Below are 21915 nucleotides of genomic sequence, written 5' to 3' on the forward strand. Positions count from 1 at the left end.
TACAAATTGGCGGTTGAGGAAACTGCAATGTCAATAACAGACGGACAATCGCCGGAATGAGAAGAGTCTATGGCATTTAGCAACCAAGGGTCTGTTCGTGATGTTGATGTTGATGATGATGATTATGATGACGATGATGATATGAGTTCAGCTGAATCACACGGGCAGCCAAACGCAAGTGGACCGTTTCTCAATTTTGATGACAGCGACAGCGACGTAACCATGACCATTTCGCCATCCGAACTGCATCATCAGCCGGACAAAAGTGTGGATCGGGACGTTGAGATCGTGTGGCAGCCTGCTAAGTGGCCACCAGCCGATTTACATAACACCTCTAGCTACCACAGAGAGCGCAAGTTAAACGACAAAGTAGCGTGCCACCGGTGTAAGGCCTACGATGCTCACTGCAAATCGTCGGCTGAAAAGTACAGGAGGACGTTAGACAACTACACGAAAACCGTATCAGAACTCATGGCGGGTTTCAAGAAAGTCTTGGAGAGATACCCCGAGCTCAAAGTAGACTGTAGCGATGAGCGTCTGTACTACATGGTGCAGGCGGCCTTAGGTCGCAATAACCTAGTTCGAGAAATGGTACGCTTATCCGCGACGAGAGCTGCCTGCTCGCCAAAGTCCTACGGCGAGTCTACGACGGCTGACATCGCCGCGGTGCACGATGCCCTGAACATCTGCTACAACGACGCAGATGCGCTCAGGTTGATATTAGACAGATACGCTGATCTGTATGTGCGATACATACAAGTTTGGCGCGAAATGTGCGCGAAGGTGTCCAAAGACATCACGGTGATGGAACTGTTGAATTACACCGAGGGAAGACCCGGTGTTGAACACGGAGAACCCTGGTGTGAAGCCAGAGCGTACATACGCCGCATAATCGACAGGTCGAAGCGCCTGGCGCCGCGCTCTGTGGCTGATTACTGCGCTGAGAAACTGAACGCTCTGAACCTCAAATTGGCACGCATTCCCCGGGACCAGGGTGTTCACAAAGAGGATCTCGAAGTACTGCTGGAACACATGCGACAGAGACTGGACCTGGATGCGAAACAATGCGCCTCGGATTCTCACATGTCTGACCTGTACTTGGACGTTCGGAGCGACCTCGCGGTACTAGACACGTTAGTTGGTGTGGGATCGCTCTCTGCCAAGACGCTGTTACACGAGAGACATTTGCTTGTGTGTCAGATACGCAAATTGGTGAAAACTCAGGGTTGCGTTCAATTCCACTGACCGAAATGCCGCAGTGGAAACGCGCCCTGTGAGTGGAAGTGCAAGCGGTACTGGAGATCACGTTACCGTCATGTACTAATAACCCCTCTGTTGTATATGTGATTGTTTAAGGCAATGATATCATGGACAGTCAGTGTGACTACTTGGTGTTGGATATACCTAAAGGGCCAAAGGATGATGATGATGATGATGAGGATGATGTGGATTGTGAAGTATGCAAAGAACCGATACGACAAGGGTTTTACGAATGGAAAGGTGGGGCGATATGCGTGTCGTTGGACCAAGCCACAGCCGGAGCCATGGTACCCTACGTAGATGCGGGGATCAGCGAGCACGCTTCTGGTGAGGCCGTGGCGAAGTCATCCACGGTCGTGTGGTACGTGGCGGACAGCACTGTGGTTGAATTGAAAGGGGACATACATCTACAAGACATACCACCCAACGGCACCTGGTTGTCATCGCCCGAGGAATGCTTGCGTTCGATTCTACGGCTACGGGGCGCGTATTTGGCATGCATCGCTCTGCCCGAGCTTAACAGAATGGTGATAGAGCAGAAGAACGACGACGGATTGCTAGGCTTGATTTGCGACTACTTGGCAGACACTGACGATTTATCCTGGGCCGTGGATTTGTTCGGTGCGTTCGCATGCGATGCCATGCTGGCTCCCGTGCTGCATGTGATCTTGCGATCGAGCTGGGTGAAGGAACGCAAGGATACACTGGACACTAACAACGCTCTCAAGTTAGGTTGGGCTCAAGAATTCTACGACTACAAATGCGTTGCCAAGGACGCCAGAGGATGCCCGATGTTCACGCATCTGCGTGATTGTGGAGACGCATGCGGCAACGAGCACACGGCGATCACACGCCTTGTGCTCCGCTCAATGAGACTGTCGGGTTACACGCCTTGGTCCACTGTGCATGCTGTCCGCGTAGCAGAGGTTGCTATAGCGAAGGTAAAGTGTCGACTGTGCAGAGCTCGTCTTCTGGCCTCCTGTGCGTTTCTAATAGAGTGTGCCGCTGTAGAAGCGTCTGGGGAAGGCGATTGGCTTGTGCGAAACGAAGCCGTAATAGAATTATGTTGGATTCTGTATGGCATAAACTTTGGAGAGCGCCCCGGGTCCGATGATGAAAACTTAAAAAACTGGGCCCTGGCTACGGTGGCGCATTCCGTGAAATACCATGTGTACAAGCCTCGAGAGCAACAGGACGCAGAGGCCCTGGTGGTTATGTTCGCAAATGACCACGTATCTACAACAGCACGCAAGATGTCCGACGAATCGCCGCCGCCGCTGCCCAGTCAAACATACAAACCCGACCACAAGCTCGAGAGTAAAATACGCGCAAACGCTAGATACTCCACTGGCGAGAAGCTCTCGCGTCGCACAGATAAAGTAACGGACGAGTTATACGCCGGCATATCCACTGCAGTGGATGTGATGGACGTGGCTCCGATTGCCATGGAAGCCAGAGCGCAAGACCCGGAGAACGTGACTTTAGCCATTCTGTTGTGTTTCCCCAGAGTCGCAGAAAACGCGATAGATCAACTGACGTTCGAGCCGCCTGGGAGAAAATGCTACGCGACGGAGCTGTGGCCCGTGTTTGTGAATTCCACCAGGGCTTGTTACCAGTTATTTAGAGCGCTGGCCATTCCGGTCGCCCCGAGCCCGGCGTACTTACTTGAACTGTTGGCCAGGGGCTGGAGAGGCCTACCCGAACGCACGCTGCAACGGTTCCTGCCCATGACAGCAGGCCCGTATTGGCACGTGGATCGCAAACACTACGATGTTTACTTCTTAGGTCCACTGGGGAATCTCGTGTCGTTGGGTGTGATGACGGAGAGCGACAGAGGGGCGATCGTCGAAGCGCTTCACCGTGGACTCGTGCCCTGCTTTGCAGGTCGAGGCGATAGCTCGTGCGATCGCCTCTTGAGCTCGACTTTAACGCTGAGCTTTGCCGCGTGCGGGGTCACGGCGCTGTCTCGGTCTAGCCAGGCCGTCGCCTCGGCTCTTGCGTGCGACTTGGTCTGCGTTACTTCGGGAGGACTGTTATATTTCGCGGCTTGGTATCTCATGGTGTATCTATTGGCTATATACGCTCACCCGACGTTACGGAGCAAGTTGTTACGGTCGGGGTCCGACGCCGACAAGTGCCTGTGTCGCACGTTTGACATTTCCGACACGGCCGACTCAGTCGTGGAGTACAGAAGCGGGGAACTGTCAAAGGCCACGCGCTTGGTGTTTCGGGACATGCTCGCCGAACACACCCGCCTCAGACTGGTGCAGCTTTACGTGCCCGAGACGCTGACACAGCTGCCTTACGTACGTCGCACGGCCCTGCTACCGGGAACTGTGAAGATGGCTATAGAAAGCAGAGACCGTTGGTTCGCCGAACATCACGGTCGAGCCAGTCGACGCGAGGCCTATGCTGATACGGGGCCTAAGTTCGAGTACCTGGGTAACATAGCGTACGGTCTTCACAGCAGCATTAAGGGCAAACTGAGCGCGGACACAATGAGACCCGTGGCGACGTCGCTGGTGGACGGCGCCGTCCGAGACTTTGATTTGTGGTGCGATTCGCTATTCGTGTACAGTACGGACCACGGTGACACAGAAGAATCGCTCCGTGGCACACTGGAGGACGGTGACACTACTTTCACGGATGTTGCGGAATCAGTCGACGAGGGTCTCGTGTCGACACCAGACAAGCCGATCGACGAGACGACAAATTCAAATACAACCACCGGTGAGGAGACTACACGTCAACCCGATGCTGACGTCGAGGTGGACATGTTGACACTGGGTGTAGCTAACCTTAGTGTGTCCCAGGGCGTCGTACCAAGACAACACTGTGTATGCAAGGGACTTGTGGTCGACAGCGTCGAGAATCTGGGGTTTGATGAGGAGGACGTGTTCTTGGCGAAGCTGGCCCATGCGAACGAAGAGCAGTACACAGTAAATGACGATCCCGTGATAAACAATCCCTGCATGACAAACATAGGTCGGACATCATACAGTGTACGGGGGTCCAAGGACCACCACGACGTGAACGCTGACAACATTTATCCATGGTTGATACAAGCGTTATGGGTGCTCACGACTAAACGGTCCCATGCTACTAGCGAGCCCAGGACACCAGAAACGCTCGCAGTTATGGTACATTTGATAGTGAAAAGACTCCCCAGTCAACCCAGTACGCTTTCGGTGTGCAACGATATTGTGCAACTGCGTGAAATCTGCGACAGAGAGCGTGAGTTTGTCCCGATAACGGCTATAGTCGGAGGTATGTTTGGGCTGAACATCCAAGTGATCGCGCACGGAAGCGAATACAACGTGTTCAATCAGCACTATCTAAACCGGCCCCACGGTGCGTTGTATTTGACCCAGCGCGGTTGGTGTGTCATCAGCGATCGACCTACACCACGGGGATCGATACCCGTGGGTGACACCTTGAAGGAATATCTTCGCTTGAATGACGTTGCAGTGAAACCGGTGAAAGGCGACGGGTACTGTGGATTTCACACCGCTTCGGTGTTATTGGACCGGGGCGAGAATGTTCATTCGAGGCACGAGACATATTGTTACGGAAAACGGCGGCTCATATCTTTGCGCACAGAGCGAAGAACCGAGAATTTACATTGTACCTTAACGACAATAAAGTCGACGGTGAAAACGCTTTGTACACTCTGCTTATGACACCGAATAGATGGCTTTCGGTGGAAGAAGTACATTTCATCTTATTAGCCCACGGGAAAAACTCTCTGTGTATAACAAAGAACTCATACCCTCTGTACAGCGATGAACATGTTTATTTCCACATTGACAATAATCATTTCCAACCTATTATTAGGGCAACAATGCCCTGAGCGGTCCTTGAATGTACAGCAATTAAAAAAAAACCAAGCACTCTGTAGACATACAGCAAATGTAATCTCATGTGTGTATAATAAAGAACCCTCGCCCTCTGTACAGAGATGAACATGTTTTTTTTGTTTTTTTTTCCACATTGACAAGAATAAAATTCACTTGTGGATATATATATAGTAAATGAAACCCAGTGCAGCAGGGACTAGCTGTGGCACTCATTAAAGCATTAAAGCAAACACACAGGCGTGCACGCGCATAAATTGGCATTCATATATACATGTACTGGTCAAAGTGAACAGGGAGAAAAATCAGCCGTCGTAATAAACACTGTTACATGTGTTCATATAGTCAACATCGCGGTTCAATGCATGCACGTATCTCTGATTGCTCTCAGTGTCAGGGACGGGCGATGCGGGTTGGGGAGGTTGCTCTGTTTCGAGGGAAGGTGGTGTTTGTGGTAGCGACACGGCATCTGCTCTCTGGCGGGACGCTCGTGCTTGTGACACGGCTGGGGTTGGTATAGAAATTGACCCGCGGGGGGCTGTGCTCTTGGATGGTCTTGGCGCAGGAAGCTGTCTTTGAGCAGGAGCGGTTTTGTTGGCCTCACGTGCAGGAATCATCGTTGTGGTCGAAGAACGACGCCGTGTGGTCGAAGAACGACGCCGTGTGGTCGAAGAAGGACGTTGTTTATTTTTCGATGAACGTTGTGGGATCAACGTAGGCAGTGGCAGAGCGTCCGCTGCCTGTACCGGTTCGACTATTATGACCTTGTTCCACTTGACGTACTGATTGTGTATTTGCACATGAAACGGCGCAAACGGTGCAGACTGGCAGTTTGCCGTCGGTACAGTGAAAGGTTGATATGTTTCACATTCACCCAGGAGAGACAATATGTCCACGTCCCGCACGTCTTGCTGTGTTAACTGCTCATACATACTATAGAAAACCTCTATGTTGCCATCGGGAAAGTCGTTTTCGTAATCGTCATGGTAGTCGGGCAGGTTTTCCCACTGAGGTACAAATCAGTCGAGGTCTAACGTACTGAGCGTGTCGGTGATGGCACGCACACCACCCGGCACTGGCGCGGGTGCACCTGCAAATTCAGTTTGGACGTGATGTGATCGAGCAGACATGCCAGCAAATCCACTTTGAAACGCGCGCCGTCTCTCCATATCCTACCAGGGTGTAGTCTCAACAGGGGAAACCCGAGTATACTCATTGTCAGGATTTGTGCTTTGATAAGACAAGTGGTGACGTGGTACGCCAGCGTACACTTTTGTCTGTCGGTCATATTTGCCAATCCGTCCGGACTCCCTAAATTCCATTCGCCCACATGCTCCCCGACAAAGGCCCCGGTGACGCCTGTGTCCGTGAAGGGCATCTTCATGAGGTGCAAGGCGAATGTCCTTGCCACAAACGGGTGTATCTGCAACCGCGTGTGCATGTCCAGTACGGTCTCCAATAACTCTGCGTCTTCGGCGTAAATCCTGTGGACCAAAAGCCCGGCGACGTTCTGTGCGGTCAGTACGTGGCCCAAGTACAAGGCTTCTGTGCTCTTGATGTCGAGAATGGTATCTATTCTCTTGCCGATCGGGAATTCGTCGACGTGTAGACACACGTAGCGAAACCCCCGCTCGGGTGGCTTCGATAGATCTACTGCGTAGTATACCCTATCGCCGGTCTTGCAGTTTATTGTCACCGATGGTATATCCGATCGTGTGTAGGTGAATTCCTTCGGACGGGTGAATTTTCTCGTCAGTCTAGAATATACGTATATGCCCATAATGTAGTTCGAGTCGATATCCTTGACAGCTGTTCTGTAAACATCGGACGCCTGCTGAGCGTTGGCATCGCAACCGTGCGTGCAAACGACTTTCTCTAAGCCCACGGTGGGGTTGGTTTGAGGCGTGTCGGGGATTTGCCTTAGCCTTAGCCTAGTGGCATAGCCTTTGTGTTTCTGGATCTCGAAGGCTGTCGTGAAAGCCATTGTGAAGTAGGGCGAGTGCGTCGTCCCGTAGCGTGCATCGTTCAGGTGACTGTACTGCACTCCGTTAGACCTCCATTTTGGCACTCCAACTAAGAACCTTAGATCGGCTTCGGTTGCAGCACGCAGTACTTCTGGCTCGTCCGATGTGTATTCGCTTGGGTACAGGACACTGTCAGGTAGTTCGATCGCCGATGAGTCGTCTGTCGGCAGTGGATTTCTTCGGGCGCGCCGACATGTTAGTCCACCCGGCTGTCGTGCACTGTCACCGCTCACAGGGCTGTCGAGTCGGACGTCATGCACGGCCTGGGTTGGCTGGTGTCCATGACTCGGACCCGCTGGCGTGTCATCGCAACCACCCGTCTGCTCACACTGCGGCGCCACCGTTTGCTTCTTGCGTTTGTCTGTGTTACTCAAAGACAACATGTCGCAGTCTTCGCCATTACTAACATGTATTTTGTCGGCCGCTACGTGGGGAAACAAGCCCGAGATCATGGTGTCGACATCGAAAGAGGCTACATCGTGGGGGTCGACCTCGGAGAAGTCTGCCTCCGAGGGGTCTACCTCCTCGCCGTCTACCTCCTCGCCGTCTACCTCTATGTTCAGCATTGGAGCAACGATGTCGTAGGAATGATTTGTGGCGTTGTGCATCAGCGCGCAAGCGTCTATAGTATCGAGATCCTCGATGGTTGCCATCAGCGGATATCCGGCGTTTAAATCCTCGACGTCCGCCAGCGAGGTCCCAGTGTTGAACAAGCGGCTGTCGAATGAAAAGCTGGTGGAATGGCATGGCTCACTCGGGACAACGTTGTCCCCTATACTTGGTAGTGTGATGTTGTGGGTGTCGTCGTTATGGGGAAAGTTCATTAGCTCTATGATGATGGGCTCATCGGTGTGCATTTCAACATAAGACATTTTAGGTCAAGCGCTACCGTCGTCCTGCGGATCGCTGCCGCTGTCAGGAGCCAAGGGCCTCTTACCGGGTCCGTGGTAGGCATTATTACTAGCTTGGCTACGACGGAATTCATGTCGGCGCATTATCATGTCGTTGGGCATAGACACACACATAGCATTCACTGTGAGTGCACTTGTCAGTCCTCTGAAACATTCTGGCACTCTTGTGCCAGGCCTGTGGATCAGCGCGGTGAGAGTTCCTTCAGATGGCACGGTTTGCTTCGGTGGTATCTCGATGACGGTGACGCGGACAGGTTCGATCAGGCCGATCTCCGACAGCCGATCTCTCATAACGCTGTCGTCCGTCACGCTGTCGCCCAGCCAGACATAGCCGCTGTCCACTAGCGAGACGCATCGGACGCCAAACGATTCGGGTTGCAACGCGTCCCAAGTGTTCAGATCACGGAAGCCTTCTTTGCACAAGAGTAAGAACTGCGATTCGATAGTATGGGCACCGTCCGACGCGTCACTACTCCACCAACCGTCCACTGCACTCTCGACATCACCGGTGAGGGGTAGCAATACCTGCACCATTATCCCACAACAGGCCTTCCTCAGGCTCGTCTCGTCCGCCGCACTGTTTACTGCCCTGTACATCTTATTCATACAGACATAGGGTAATAAAGACACGACGTCCCACGTGCATGTGTTCACTAGCAACGTCTTGATCAAGTCTCGGTGGGTAGCATACAGTTGCCTGGGAGGCACTGTGTTTTTCTCGTACATATCCCTGAAGCAGCCCAACACGCCCGCGGCAACCCTGTGCCTGGTCACAGGTAGAGTGGGATTGCCGTTACAGCGTTCCTGCGTCAGCCACGACTCGAGAGGAATCCAGATCTTGTGTAATGATACAATTGCACGCAGCGACAGCACGGTGCAGTCCACAGACTCCTCCAACACCAGCGAGTCCAGCCTGGGGGCGAGCGGTTTGCAACACGGCAGCGACATACCTAAGGACTCCCCCTCTCTGGTGTTGTACGTTGTCACAGTGGCGTCCAAGACTGTATCGATGTGAAGCTTAGGCACGGGTGTCTGTAGCGAATACATGACAGAGTTGTCGTTTTCACGTGCAACGCTTTTTAATGTTGGAGACGTACATAGCGGAGCGTTGTACGCGTCGTCCTCGCACCACAGTTTGCGGCATATGCACCCCCTCTTGATAAACGAGTAGACGGGCTCCGGTGTTCTATCTGCAAATTTGTCGTGTACAGGGTTCCACGTGCCGTGGGTTGTGGTGTTGGGTATTTCAAGATAATAAGGGATCTTGAGATTCAGTACCTTAGAGCTTTGTCGGTTCGTGTATCTCCACCACAGCTTTAGGAAAGTGATATCCCTATCCTGTCTATTGTGAAAGGTCAATGCCGTCTCTCCGTGACTGTACTTGCTGTAGATGACACTCACCAGTTCCTGCCTGCTCGCCTGATCGCTGTGTAACACGTGTCGTTTGTTCTTCACTGACCCCAGAAACAACATCACAAAATATGGCGTGTGGTACACAGCTAAGTGTTCCAAGTGTTTCAGAGACAACTGTTCCAAATCCGACATCTCACACCACGGTCCTCCGTTCTCGACCCCGTAGGCGACGGTTCCGTCGGCGCTCGGAGCCATTGTCACGCCATTGCACAATGCGCATCGATTGTCAGTGGCTACCCCGGAAAAAAACACACTCAATTTAAGTTGACATTGATGAGTGCGACACGGCTTGTCTTTATGAATGTAGCAGAAATCACGATACTGTCCATGGTCATGGCCGCTGACCGCGGCGATGTATGACTCCTGGTAATAGTACAGATGGTTGAGAGCGCCTTGGGTCGTTTCGAAAGTCACGTCATTGTGCAAGGCTCCAGAATGCAGCGCTTTGGCAATGCGCTTCCACTCTGCAACACCATAATCCCGTTGAGCCATGACACTGTCCTGAAATACAAAGCGTGACACAATATCGGCTAGATGATAGTGTGCTTTATAAATAGTGTATAGTACTACCTCAGTCTTTGCCTGATGGTGTACTACCTCAGTCTTTGTCTGATGGTAGCCCCAGCAGTGGCAATTTATTCACACACACACACACACACACACACACACACACACACACACACACACACACACACACACATTTCCAAATGAAGGAGACAACTTAGAGTATCGCACAATACGACGATCAAAGCCTGAACATGTTAAGCGAAGTGTCTGCGTCTGGTACAGTGTGGCACAACATCATCTTGTACTGAGCGTTCTCCCAGTGGTAATACAGTGTGTGCTGAACGGCAAGGCCTTGACAGTCAGCGGCGTCTGTTTTGAGTGTCCATTCGATCAAGTCTGCCTTCATCTCATCTGTTATGTTCACGTCTGCGTATCTATCACCACAAGTGTAAGGCGTTGGATGACACGAACCCATTGAGGGTAACGTGTACCAGACGTGGAGCGGTTTACCTTGACAAGGCGAGCCCATCCTGCTTCTAGGGCCCGTAACATGGCCGATTGCGGCCGTAGCTGCGGCTAAATCGCCGGTGAAATGTGTGTGTGTGAAAAACGACATGCCGGCGCGAGGAGGCTGCGGTAAAACTCCGGTGAACGTGTCCATGTCCACTAGCATGTACCGGACTCCGAGAGTTTCGGCAGTGTAGTCTACCATCTGCACGTCCGAGGGCAATTCGTTGGAGTGGCCAAAGAGCCAACTCAACACTTTGCACTCTGTGTTCTGTACATCGCCGTTGTGGTTAGACCATAAGATGGCTTTCATGCCTTTGATCCTGGGTATGGCGTGGACGCATCTCGTTCTGGTGTCGAACGCCCTCCACCGTAGGTCTAACACATACATCCTCTCTGTCCTGATGGCCACTTCGTAACGCTCGGACGCTGACATGTATCCGGGTGGATGCACCAACTCCACGATACCCAACGCTGCGGCCTCTCCGAATATCCTATTGCCGTACTCGGGCGTGAGCCTGCTCTGTTTGCGCGTCACAATGTACATGGCGCTGTAGTTATCGCAGCCCGGGAACATGTCAATCGTTATGGCGTTCGGCAGCTCGGGGTCGACGGCTGTTCGGTTAAGGTTGAATTGTTCAATCACAGCTACGGGTCTGTCCACTGTGCAGCCAAAGTGCGTAGGCCTTCTTCTGTACACGTAAAGCCCCGGAGGCAGCCACTTGGATCTCTGTATCTGATACACAACCACAGCGTCGCAACACTTGGTGTAGTCCGTGCTGCGACGGTTCAATATCCATCTGTACGCTGTGACGACTTGGCTCATCTCGAAGGCCCATAGCGGCCTGCCGCCGGATCGCGCTCGATATTCTGCTGCTCTCGCGGAGACCCGGTCGTGTCTCACGTGATCGACTCGTCGCACTATATCACCGGCTTTGCCGTCTGTACGCTGATCACAAGGACAGCGTGCCTTTGCCGAACTGGAGGTCCGCTGCAGCAGTATGTGTACGCTGTGAGCAAAGTTGAACCTGTGATCTAGACACGGGGCCACCGACATCATTTCAGTCAGACGGAAGCCTTCCGCCCCGGGGACGTACACCATGTCGTCCATCACAGGCATGGGCTCCAGCGACAGTACTTTGAATAGAGCACAGCAAAGCCCTCGGTTCGCCATCGAAAACGCTTCGTTGGTCGCGACTCGGGTCCCAGAAGACCTGCTGAGAGATTGCGAGAAGAAACGCAAAGACGCACTGGTCAGGTCTGTGAGCAAAGCTACGAACTTGTACAGGCGCGTATCTACGACGAGCTACAAAGACACGCGGAGCGGCCGACTGGGTAAACCCGGACACAAAAAACACAACAGCAATGACTCGAAGTGCCTAGTGTGTCGGGTGACCTTGGTGAAAAGCAGCAAAGACAGACACAGAGCAGGCGTCAAGCTTCGGTGTCCCTGCAACGTGAGAGTTTGCAGCATGTGTTTAGGAGGCAATCCTACATGGTACTTAAGTCAGCCGCACCTCACGTCGTGTGAGGTCATTTCGCGCTTTGTGTGCGGGATATGCTCGACCTTTCAGGATGCTGTGGAAAAAGTGTGCTGTCTTTGGCTCTGTGCCGGATGCTCGGCCGGGCGTAGCGCGGGCGAGCCTTGTGTCAAATGTTCACGAGAGACTACACGCGGCGAGCGTCGTGAAATGTGCACGTTGTGGCCAAAGACGAGATCTGCGGCGGACTGCCCGGCGGATGACACACGGCGCGTTTGCGACGTGAGCAAAGTGGACCGTTATAGACAGGAGATCAGACATCGTGTACTGCGCAAAGTGTCGCAAAGCAGACACATTTCTCCATCTGACATCAAAGTATTGTTTCGTGACACGCACGTCGCGTCCGAGCCGTGTGCGTGTGATTCCACTCAGGGATCGGCTCTGTGCACAAGCTGCACTCCGGTGCTGACCATAATGGAACTGCTGGCTAAGAACCCCAAGCCCCTGATGGCGTCTCTCGCAGAGAGAGCTATACCGGGTAGAGCCCTCATTCGACACACGTACAATAGAGACCTGTTACTGCAAATGTTAAACGATCAACGTTTGCCATTTTGTTCAAACGCACATAACTGCAAAGGCATGCTGGTCAGCGCAGCCGACGGCGAACGCCGGCCGCTGAGAGTGTTGATATCGCCTCAAGCGTACGCCGATGTCGCGAGGTGTGAAAACGACACCGCGAACGCATACGGAGCAAGCCCTACGGCTTGCATATTGTGTTTGCTGTTCAACCAGTCGAGCTCTGTGTCACGCATGCTGAGCTCAGAATCACTGTACCTAGAGCCACCGCCAGCTGGACCCGTGTACTATTTCAACATAAAGTTGTCACCCGACCTTGGAATACCACAAGTCGACATTGGAGAATATCACAATTACACAGTGTGCTTTAAAGGCACGGCGGGCTGCTTTAAACCTACATTCTATTACAACTGGAGAGACGTGTTGGCTGCGTTGCGGATTGACAACGTGGGAAAGGTAACACTCTCACCTCTGTATTGAACGAAGTGAAGCTCGACGGAATCCTGGGCTTGAACTGGTGTGAAGCGGTCTGCTGTGTGTATATTCGAGAAAATCACAATTAATTACACGGTCTGCTTCAAATCCACATTCTGGCTACGTTACAGATTGACAACGTGGGACATCCTGGGTGTGAACTGGTGTGAACTGGACGAAGCGGTCTCCTGTGTGTGTATATTCGAGAAAATCACAATTAATTAAACGGTCTGCTTCAACACTAGGTTTACGAACTTCCCTAAACCCAACACCCCCTAGAATTACTGGCTTTTTTATTTTCTGTTGCAAGTCCCGAGGTGTTAATTACCCCTGCTGAGATTTTCACAGGTCGTCAGCTCGTTTCTCCTCCGGCTTTTGTTGTGCAAACCACCCATTATCCTTGAGGCCTGTCACATTTGCATTTGCTCACTCACAGTTGCTCAGATCCAAGGCAGGCCAAACCTCTGTGTTACAACTTTCAGAAATGCCTGCCGTATCTATACAAAATATCCCACACATTGACTGACCTGTAAATATAAAAGACACACATTCACACCTTCCTCGACTCTCAGCACAGATCTTCCATTGTGCCATGCAGGTGCAAGAGAGCTGCAACAGGAATCGCAGCAGGTTTACGTGTGCGACATGTCAGAAATTCACCTGTGCCAAATGCAGGGATGATGGATACTGGGTCTGCAAATGCTGTAAAGTTTGAAACACATGGAAATAAAACAGACGTGTGTACCCGTATATTGTGAATGTGTGTCTTTTGCATGTAGGTTGTAACACAGACGTTTGGCCTGCCTTGGATCTGAGTAAACAAATGCCAATGTTGCACACACACACACACACACACAGCAAATCTGCCTTTTTTATTTGTCCCACAAGTGGAAAATCTGCATTGTGACCCACAGCACGGACCCCTCCGACCCACAGCCGTGTTGCCGATGAAGAATAAAGCCAGCTGCTGACCTGTGTGAGTGCTGCTATTGTTCTGAAACCATGGACACGAAGGTCGCGGTACCTGTGAAGACATACGATGGTGATGTGTTCCTCGTTAAAGTATGCCCGAGAGGTACGGGTTGCAATACTCCTATAGATGACATTAGCGTCAAGGGACGCGTGGAGCTTGGAATCCACCTCGACCTCTGTAAATTGGAAGCCTACCCATGTTCACTCGGGTGTGACCTCACCTCATTGCCGACCGACGTTGTAGTGTCCACATGCAGTGGGAGTGTGCATTTGGGAGACACGTACCACATTACGACAAAAGGCGACGTTGTGGTAACTGAACACCTGGACTCACTTGCAAAAGGCCCAGCTAAATGTGATGAACTGCGAGTGCACCTTAACAAGGACGAACGCTCCTGTGTCGTCTACGCTGCCGGTGCGGTCCCCGATCGGCGCGACCACGGCGTATGCATTATCGCCTCTAACTTCATAGAACCGAATGGTAGATTGGTGGCCGAAGAACTCGAGGTGATGGAAAGACCTGGGTACACGAAACTCGAACCACAGACTGGGGTGAACAATGAGGTAGATGGCTCCATGATAGTGGACTTTTACATACGCCCCATCGCCCCGGATTTACAATATGACAAGTGTTGGTTTTCCCTTAACCCTGTGAGCGAACAATGGTTTCAACCTCCGGCTAATGTGAAGACGCGCAGGGCGGGAAGCCCCGATCAGGTCCGTGGGGGGGTGGCTGACGATATGCAGAGGAGATGCATCTGTCTTCATAACGGCAGCAGGCATGGTTCACCTTAACGGACCTGTGTGGGTGCACGTTGGTACTAGCACCGATCAGGAGAGCCGTGGAGTCAGAACGGTGGTTGTGTTTGAGTGAATGTCTTCATTTTGTCAATGTGATCTCCCGAACATAATTATACACTGTTGGTCACGCAAAAATCACATTTCTTGTTACTACCACAGACTGTACATAAAACCAAATAAAGTTTGTCTTGTACGTACTATAAACAGAGTCTGTGAACGTTTTGGTATTACACAGCACACGTACTCATACATAGCAGATGACACAGAATTCAAGCTGATACGCGGTAACCCCTTTGTGTATTTTTTGTTTTATTTGACAAATGGTGATTACAATGTCAACACATACAGTAGTGACAAGGATTGACAAGTATTAATATAGAAACACATAGAAACTAACATAATGCTTTTCCTGACCAAAATTAACAGTGACTGAATTACATGCTCATGTTGTACCAGTGAGATGGGAATATTTCCCAATATACACATTTACGGTGGCCCTGAGAGGCCAAACGAACTGCAACTTCAGAAAAACACTTACAAAAAAGGAAAATGCTGCAAAAAGAAAAACGCTGCAAAAAGCAATCGGCGTAATCTATCAGAACAGGTAAAACAGCAATGTGACTTGCAGTGTAAATTATTTATTTCATTTTATGCAGGTTAAATGTCGCATCTGTTCTGCATTTCTTACACAAACAAAAGCACCTCCCCAGTGTTTAGGTATTACAGAGCCAAACATGAAAATAAGACAAACACACCGAGAATGAACACGGGTCGGCCTATATAGACACTGAACAGTTTTATTATCATTTTTTTAATTGATACACATTTTAATATTTTCAAATCAAGCATCTAGGAAGACTATTCTGGACCAGGCAGTCCTGAATTTTATTATAAAGGACTGCCAACCCCTTAGTATTGCGGAGAGTGTTGGAGATAAACATTCCAAGATCAGAGGATCCTTTTAACGTACTGAGGGAATAGGAAGACATCTTATCCGAACCTTTTCCACATGGCTTTACAGTTTTTGTGTACCCCAGCTTCATCTGTGCCAGTGAGTTTTCCAAAGCTGGGGAAATTGTGTCAAAAAAAAAGGCAATAGACTGAATGCAAAAAACATTGGATAAACCTATTTTTCTGAATAGAAATTTATAATAAACTCTGAGTCAAATGGGTAATAAAACACATTCATAACACTTTCATTTTAATCAGTCAATGTCATTCACAATACATTTTAAAGATGTCTACAATATTTGCAATATAAAAGATATAAAATGATTCTATGGACAGTACAATACCTTACAGTGTATATAAGTATGACTAGGTCATTGAATCACTGTCTGTTGTGAGTCTCAAGTAAGTTGCCTGTTTAACGCGGTTAAAGGACCAGGGCGGGCGCCTGACTGCAGCTTCATAGATAATGAGCCATCAGAAGTAGTTTCGACTATGGAGCCTCAGTGTGTGAATAAAACACAGGAAACCGAAATGGAGCTCAAAAATATATAGATATATTGTGTATGTTACGATAAATATATAGACAGATATACAAAAAAGAAAAAATATATATATGCATATATATCACAAACAAAAATACTCTTAACAATACAAAACAGCGTCTTAGGTTCCAAAAGGAGGTGGGATGAGGTTTAGGCCAGTATGAGATTTAGTTTAGTTCCATGGACCTGTGATAGGTCATGTGTCAACGGTTTAATTCAGTCCATAGGTTTATGATTCCCACCACAACGAAGCGGTGGCCGGGTGGCTCGCCATCTCGACATCCAAACGGACAAAACTACAAAAATCAAATCACTAGTTCAACTCTAGATACGGGGAGCGTTGGAACTGCAGGTCGGGAGCGTTGGAACTGCAGGTCGGGAACGTTGGAACTGCAGGTCGGGGACGTTGGAACTGCAGGTCGGGGACGTTGGAACTGCAGGTCGGGAACGTTGGAACTGGACCCAGGGTTCCAGCCGACCTGCAGCTCCGGGCTGGCCGACCCAGGGTTCCAGCCGACCTGCAGCTCCGGGCTGGCCGACCCAGAGCAGGAGCTTTTTTAACAGAACAGCACAGGGTAGCAGACTTGTGCTGTGTCTACAGTCATGTCCTTGGCAAATAAGCACATCATAGCCGGCATTGTACGCCCCACAACCCCGGACGCCAAGCGGGCACTACCGCGGGCCGTGTACATGAAGCGTTTCCATGTAAGCAAATGGAAATGCGTACAGGATCAGCGAACCAAGACGCTGGCGGTGGTGCACGCATTGGTGCCCGAACAGAAGCTATTTGCCTACTGCAAAAAAGTACAAAGAACCTTCCTCTCCTGGTTACCACCGTACAACAAGAACTTGTGTTCAAAGTTATCGCTTCAAGACATTCTGGACTGCGAACTCGATTGCGGGGCTGTTTATTTTATCAACACCGTAGACTTCACCTGCCCCGATCCAAGTGATAGGGATTACGCCGAAAGGTCTTGCACCGAGCCTACATTCGGCTTACAGATCCAAAGCTACAATGGAACCGTGCCCACTGGACGTCCTAACTCGTGGGAGACCACGCGTACACCTGTCATGGACGATCACTCCCGACGTGAAATGGGGCTACCTCCCCGTCGTGTGTCTTCTGCTACAGTGCCCGCCGCGGTACAAAGACCTGGGCCTGGGAGCTACAGGGGGGATGGGATGTCGCAGGAGGTAATCGACGTGGACGCGTTGCAGGCGACAATCGACGCATCTTTCAACGAACCCCAACCGTCAACGTCCTCTACATCTCCTGTGTCAATCGGAAGACCTACAGATCTATACACGTGTCCCTGTTGTTATGAACGGACACACATGTGTGTGTTTAACTGTGGACACGTTGCATGTGAGAATTGCATCCTGAAAAGCGTGACAGTGTCAGGGATTCGAAGGTGTTTCTACTGTAAAACCCGGTGGACCTGGTACCGGTTCGTCCGTATGAGTAGCGTGTCACAGGATGTAATCTGCTCGGATTGTGCTAAGGCTAAGATGTACATCAAGCCTTGCGGTCACGCCAGCTGCGAATGTCCTAATCCTGTTTGTGCAGAATGTGCACGCGGAGAAACGGTCAGGTTGTATCTTTCAGTGTAACATGTGTCACGCATAGACATAGTCTTGCGCAGCTGTACTCTACTACGTTTTAGCGAGAGAATGGGCGTGTGTTTGCTCGCATTGTGATGTTTGTACATGTATGTGTTGACATTGTAATCACCATTTGTCAAATAAAACAAAAAAAGGGGTTACCGCGTATCAGCTTGAATTCTGTATCATCGGCTATGTATGAGTACGTGTGCTGTGTAATACCAAAACGTTCACAGACTCAGTTTATAGTACGTGCAAGACAAACTTTATTTGGTTTTATGTACAGTCTGTGGTAGTAACAACAGATGTGATCTTTGCGTGACCAACTGTGTATAATTATGTTCGGGAGATCACATTGACAAAATGAAGACATTCACTCAATCACAACCACCACCGTTCTGACTCCACGGATCTCCTGATCGGTGCTAGTACCAACGTGCACCCACACAGGTCCGTCAGCTTCCAATATACAGAGGTCGAGGTGGATTCCAAGCTCCACGCGTCCCTTGATGCTAATATCATTTACAATAAACTCTGAGTCAAATGGGTAATAAAAACACATTCACAATGCTTTTATTTTAATTTTCAGTTAATGTCATTCACAATATATTTTAAAGATGTCTACAATATTTGCAATATAAAAGATATAAAATGATTCTATGGACACTACAATACCTTACAGTGTATACAGTGTATATAAGTATGACTAGGTCATTGAATCAGTGTCTGTTTTGAGTCTCAAGTAAATTGCCTGCAATGATATTTAAGGTCCAGCAGGTGTCAGTATGGAGCAGTGTCCATACAGTTTGGGGAATGTGCTGAAACGCTTCACAAGGCCTCAGCTACCCATCACTAGTCTGAACTGTTACCTAGAAATGAGTCTATATACTAGGTGTGTGTGTGTGTGTGTGTGTGTGTGTGTGTGTGTGTGTGTGTCTGTGTGTGTGTGTGTGTCTGTGTGTGTGTGTGTCTCAACCTCAGTGCACTCTGTCGTTAGTTTCCACATTTGTTGCTTAGTAGAGTCTAGGAGGGTGTCTGTTTTATCACCAACGCTATTACGCTAACCTCACTGCAATCATACAGTTCCCTGTTGCTGCATTTACGCCAGGACGTTGCATGTGTCCCAGGACTCGGGTCGTTAAAGGCAGTCGGATTTTCGAGTCTTCCCAAAGCGGCCAAGTTGTGACAGAGAGGAGTTGGTGTAAGTCTCCAAGTGTGTCTTTGGACATTTTACAATTTGAACTTGATCTACAACACTGTGATTGATATTATACGTTTCTTGCCTCAGCGTCACCAGGATACACCCTGTCCATTCTGCCCAGCTGTTGTGCATGTCCACTGAGGGGGTTAGAGGCAAGCGGATATTATCGTGCTGGGAAAGGTGAGCTAGGTGCACACGCTGAACATCTCGTGAGTTGGTCCGATGTGCAAAAAAAACCATATTGGTAGAATGATTATGTTATGGGCCATTCATATGTGATAACGTTCCTTTTCACCGCTTGTTTGCAGCATAAACAGAAACGAGAGTGGCAAGTTGGAGTGCCTGCACGCACAGCCGATCCGTAAACCACCCCCACCTACCCCTACAACTACCCCATGGTTAAACAGAGTACATAAAACCGAACCCCTGCTTCTATGTTCACCGGCATTCGAACAAGTCACACCGTCACCCAAGACGTAGGAACTTTGCAGAGGATAGCAACATAATACAAATAGACCGAGATGAACCCGACCGCCCAGCTAGTGCTCTTGGACGGTGCGCAATCGTCTGCGACTTCTACCGCAAAACGGCAGGTCTACTTGGACACGTTTGCAGAGTTCGCCAAGACGGTCGAGCCATTTACTTTAACATTCAAGGTCATGATGTCTAACATGTCTCTGTATAGACACTCGCTGAGTGCTACGGGGAACAACAGCTGGTGTCTGGCTATGCTCCGTTACGTGCACGAACACCCCGTCGACCACGCCGAGTACGCCAAGGATTTGTATGTCACCGCCAGGACAATAGCAAGGTTTGTGGACAAGTTACACGAGGCTTCGGGCGATCCCAAATGCGCAGGCCACGACAATGCGGGCTTGTCCGAGGACGATTACGAAATGTGGTTCACTCTTGAAATGGACCACGAGTTCACAGTGAGAGTCAAGGTTGAGCCTACTGCTAAGTGTCCCAGCGAGACCGCTCGCGTCTTGAGACGAGGCGTTGTGGACATCGACCCGGTCTGGAATATCATGGCGGAGGTAACGGGCTATATCTGCCTATACGCTCTGGGCGCAGAGCTAATGGCCTCCGATTCGGCCGACAATGCTGAGAATCAAGCTGCCTCCCAGAGCACGGGCACCGCAGGCGACCCAGCCGTCGCCGAGCCCGACGACACCAACGCATTGAGGCCGAACCAAGCTGCCTCTCGGAGCAGCGACACTGCTGACAGGCCGGCCATCGCTGAGCCCGACGACATTAACGTATTGCAGCTGAGGACTCGCAAAGTCCTCAGAATGCCGGCTAAAGCAAGACGCGGCGCTCTACATTAACCTGCAATCTAGCATAATCTCGTTCTCCAAGTGCACAAACAACTCACATGAAATGTTGTAGTCTTTGTTTATTGTCAACAATAAAACAATCATGAACAGAAGCATGCAGCATTTGTGTTCTTTTAGGCAATGTAATAATACGGCATACACGCACTCATTTCACACATCGGTTGTTATCATGTTGCACACAATACGTTCGGAGAACGTCTTCTTGTTCTTCTCCTTCGTGGAAAGGATGATCAGCAGTCTCCTAAAAACGCTAATGAAATCCATAAACAAGGTCACACAGTGCCAGATGTAGTCCTTGTCCCCGTTCTCCGCTTTCTCGATAATGAGCTGAGTATTAAACAGGACAAATCCGCACATGACGAGCGGTCCCAGGTATGTGTTCGCCTCAAACAGAAGCGTAGATCCGAAGAACACGTTCGTCAGAGACACCAGGAACAGAATAGAACAGCCGGACATGAGTGTGCCACGGAGGAACAGGTTGCTCCTGGGTGTGTCGCACAAGGCGCTGAGAGTGAAGCAGATGAAAATCACAGAGGTTCCCACGAAGGCGGTCACGATGATATTCGGGTCGACGGCGATGACACTGTCCAGTATGGGTCCAAGGCTAAAACCTGTGAGCAAGGCAAATCCTTCGAGGATAGCCAGTCTTTTCCTTTCTGTCTCAGGGTTATGGGGGGTCACGGCAAACCAGATAAACAACCCCAGTGACGTGAGGGTAGCCACCGCAAGACAGATCAACAACCCCAGGACTGCGAGGGGGGACACCGCACTCACTGTAACCAGGCGTGCGACCAGATAGATGTAGACGTAGGAGCCGACAGCGGCCAGACACATGCAAATTGCCAAGCTTGAGTACACGTTTTTCAAGTGTTCCAGGGTGGAGTGCGATATGTGGGAGAACTGGAAGAGAGCATCTGTCTCGCTGTGGTCAAACACATTCATGGTGAAACCAGAGACTGTGATCGGATGATACGTCCTATAATATTGGTTTGTAATGAGTCAGTGCAGACGGTACAAAAAAACCAGAGTTCAATCACCAAGCGTATTCACCGTAGCGGCAATAAAAATACAGAACCAAGACGAGTCTGAGGTTTTTGGTTTTTATTTGAATATCGACTGATCTCGACTTCTCAATAAATAAAAAATCAAACCAATGTAACCACCAGATGCGGGAGCTCGACAAATGAACATATGTTTCCCCATTTGTTAACGTCATTTCAACCGCACCTTATTCATATCCTCACCCCACCAATTCTCTATATTAATGATACTTCTCCAGAGAGAAATCAACTACTGCATTGACCAACCATTCAGTGAAGACCATGTTGACCTTCATCACTCTAATTGCCGCGCTGTGTGCCAGCTCTTTAGCTTGTGTCGGGTGGTCGGAAGCTGAAATGCCTGAAAACCTCCACTACAACACCGATTACAATAACCAAATCAGGTGTGAGTACAAAAGAGACACCGACGCTCGTTGTGTGTTTTATTTTAAATACAAATCC

At 50.1% G+C, this 21915-nt stretch overlaps 1 pseudogene; it reads right to left on the bottom strand.

Moving 5' to 3' along the window:
• Positions 1-20563: 20563 nt before the first annotated feature.
• Positions 20564-21355, bottom strand: LOC146546210 (putative Bax inhibitor 1 pseudogene; annotated as a pseudogene).
• Positions 21356-21915: the final 560 nt, after the last annotated feature.

The sequence above is a fragment of the Mchenga conophoros genome, unplaced genomic scaffold, assembly GCF_057382185.1.
Source record: "Mchenga conophoros isolate Kocher_MC1m ecotype Shallow Benthic unplaced genomic scaffold, M_conophoros_male_GT1.1 unmapped_scaffold_4, whole genome shotgun sequence".
Classification (NCBI taxonomy): domain Eukaryota; kingdom Metazoa; phylum Chordata; class Actinopteri; order Cichliformes; family Cichlidae; genus Mchenga; species Mchenga conophoros.